Here is a 3,665-nt window from a genome sequence, read left to right on the forward strand (position 1 = left end):
ACTACCTTCTTCAAATAAAAACATAGTCCTTAGAATGTAGACGATTTCAGAATCATCATACAGGCCCTCACATTTGCTTTTTCTGTTATCAATAACCTCAAAAATGACAATTTATGTAAATGGGAAAATGAAAAAAAGATAATAAAATACACCAAAAATTTAAGTGTGGTCTCCAATGAGTGATGGATATGAGACATATTTCTATGCTAGACTGTTGCTAGCCATGGCTCTAGAATCAAACTGGGGCTGGAATTTTGGCTTCACCACATATAGGCTGTGTGACTTTGGGTAAATTACTTAACCTCTCCAGAGTTCAGTTTCCTATCTGTAAAATTAGGATAATAGTAACTTCATAAGGATATTGAGCATGAGATCACACACATTGATCGGTGATCAATGTAATCACATTATCACTATTACTATAATTAAAATTTCAATTTAAGGATAACATTCTCCTATAACCTTGAATTCTCCTCCTTATTCTAAAACTTTGAACCCTTCTATATACAATTAAGAGTGTAAAAACTAAAAACCTTTCTCCCAGTACAAGATACACACACACACACACACACACACACACTTTTAATTGAAAGGCATGAGTACATAGAATATCAAAATATTTCCTAAATTGATTTCTATTTTATTTAAATTATTTCTAGCACTAACTCAACCTTTGCTTTTTGGCAGAGTTTGGTACGGTAATTCTACTAGTTATTCTAGTTGGTACATTTTGGTGTGCCAAAAATGTATCTACTATAAGCTGTGTTATGTTGCACACAAGTGGAAGTAGGTGAAGTATTCCTCTGCTGCCCCAAAGAGTATTTACATGCCCAACGAATTTCCATGGGAACATATCCGCTGTACACTATTATCTGTAGTACTGGTAAGACTACAGGTGTATCTTTATTCCTCCACTAAAGACATTTTAATAGACTGCAAACAAATGAATGCCATTATTAAATATTTGTGTATTGGGAACTTCTGGTTCTTACAACATGGCAGATTAAGGCGAATAGTGAACCCCTTTCATTACAAACACCTTGAAATGCTGAATAAAATGGAACAATAGATAAACATGCAGCCCAGCTCACAAAACAGGGAAACCCTCATGTTTCAAAATAAAGAACTTGCTTATTTTATGTATCAATATATATCTTGAAGATCTCTTCTTGTCAACACATGTAGACTACCTCATTATGTTAACAGCAGCATAGTCTTCCATAGTATAGATATACTATATAACTGGAGCAATAAGAACACAAGCTTTGATGTGAGTGGGGAAAGGGAATGGAGGTTGCTAGCAGATCTGGAGAGAGGTCTTACAGGCTAGGGACTTGAAAAAATATTTTTTTTAGGTGTACACTATTTTAAAAAAAGACTATGAACTTGAATTTTAATTCACATTGGAACAGAGATGGAAATTTATGGCCTCCAAAACAGAGAGATGGCATTGAAACCTGCATAAGGTTAGAACTTTGGAATAGCTGCTATCTTGGTACAAGGCAGACTAGAAGAACTCCACTCACTTAACTGTTAGCAAGAAAGTTTGCCTCTGCCTAGAGCTATAGATAATGAATAAATCTGTGTGAGAAAGTAAAACCTCAAGCTTGCACCACATTCCAACTTGAAACATGAGTTTACATGCAGGTCATCTCATATGACAGAAAATTAACATAAAAAATAATCCTGCTGGTGATACCACTGAGGTGCCTGACAAAAGCAAATGCAACACCCCCCTCCACCCCCGGAAAGATATTTCTACAATCCACAGAAGAAACAGTCCCTGATAAAGGCAAGGTTACAAACAAAAACTACAAATCACACAAAGAAGAAAATCAGACTGAGCAAGAGTACAACAGTACAACAAAGAGAATGATTAAAACCTCACAACTGGAGAGAAAAGAATTAAAATACTTTCAGTTTGAAGATTCTTATCTTTCTTCCATTCTGGAAAACTTTATCCTGTAGCTTTTTCTGTTATTTCCATCCCCTCCATTCTCTCTCTTTCCTTCTGGGACAGCTACTAACAGAATGAACACTTGGATGTATCATCTAGGTCTTTTAACTTTTCTCTCATTATCCTTCTCATCGTACTTTACCACTAAGTAATGCAAGAATCCCTTGGCACTAACTTTCTACTAACTAATTTGCTTTTCAGCCAAGTCCATTGTTATGCTAGGTCATCTACTGAAATTTTAAATTTTTGACTGTATTTTTAATTTCCAAGATCTATACATGCTTCCTTAATACATAAGACTCTCCCTATATTATGGATACAAAAGCTGCTCTTCTCTCTCTTAGAATATTGTACTTATGCTTAAAGTCTTTTGTTCACTTTCTTAATTTTTGTTTGTTTAGTGTGCTGACTCACTTTCTTGGTATTGTACTTTTTCTCAAATGTTTGGTGACTCTTAATTGTACAGTCTTATGCATGATATTTCCAAATCCCTATCAGTATAAGCTGTTTCTGTCTACTGTAGCCTCACTTTGGAACAGGGCTGGGATATGCAGTCAGATAGTACCCCAGCATGATTTGTTTGATGGGCTCTTTGATCCCCCTGGGTGTTAATAGCTACTTAGGCACTCACTTGCTTTTCTAGCTACAGTGTATGATTCAGTTCATACCACAGCTGCCCATTTCTTAGCACACAGAAGAGGGGATAACTAATTTGCTGCTCCACATGCAGTTCCCTAATTTTCCAAATTGATAAATGTACCAGGGCCCTTTCCACTTCTTAATATTCACTGACTCTAAGCTTGTAATTCTATCAGACTTAACTCCCCAGCAATTACCTCCACACGTGTTGGGCTTTTGTTTCATTTATTTTCATTTTCCAAACATTTGTTCTTGGTGATATCTTTCAGAATTTATTTAAAAAGTATTTCTTCTGATAGGAAGTTTCCCTGTTTTCCAATGCTATTAAACTGTATTTTATTATCTATATCTATTTACTTGTATTTTTATGAGATTTAATACAGAGTAAATGGTAGAGGTGTATGATCAGTCTGCCATCTCGAGTCAATCTTTCATTTTCTTTTAAGTAAATTATTTGCAAACTTAGTACTATAACCATTAGTAAATCACAGATACTCTGCAATAGACGTCATAGTTGACTGATAGTCAAGGAGGATTGATACAATCCTTCTGTCTTAGACAATATGTTTTAGTGAGACAAGGAGGGTTTGGAGCCAGTTAGTGGAGTACTACCATAGGCTAGGTTGGTAGTTCTCAACATTTTCAAATATGAGGACATCTTTTCTGCATTAAATAAAGAGTTTATGTTTCCTCACAAAATATTAATTGAACTTTCAGTATCCATTGTTTGAGAAAACACATAATAACAAAATGCAATGATGACTTCCAGGTTCGAGTCTCTGTTTTTTAACTGCTAAGAGTATATCTCTCCACAATGAATTCCATAGTCTATTAAAGTTATAACTGCCTGTCAGTACAAATGCTGCTCTTAAATTTCACAAGAAAATTTGAATGCTTCCAAGTAGTTCCCTTATTAGCTATTTTCATAGAATGATAGCATTTACCAGGATACAGGTTTTTTTTTTTTTCAGTTTACCAAACCAAACCAAAAATCCCAAAATACTACGTATAGTATTTGAAAACTATATTAATGAATGTGTTAATGGTTTTCAACCCTTGATGTTGCTAT

The sequence above is a fragment of the Mesoplodon mirus genome, assembly GCF_964341445.2.
Source record: "Mesoplodon mirus genome assembly, chromosome: 14".
NCBI classification, from domain to species: Eukaryota; Metazoa; Chordata; class Mammalia; order Artiodactyla; family Ziphiidae; genus Mesoplodon; species Mesoplodon mirus.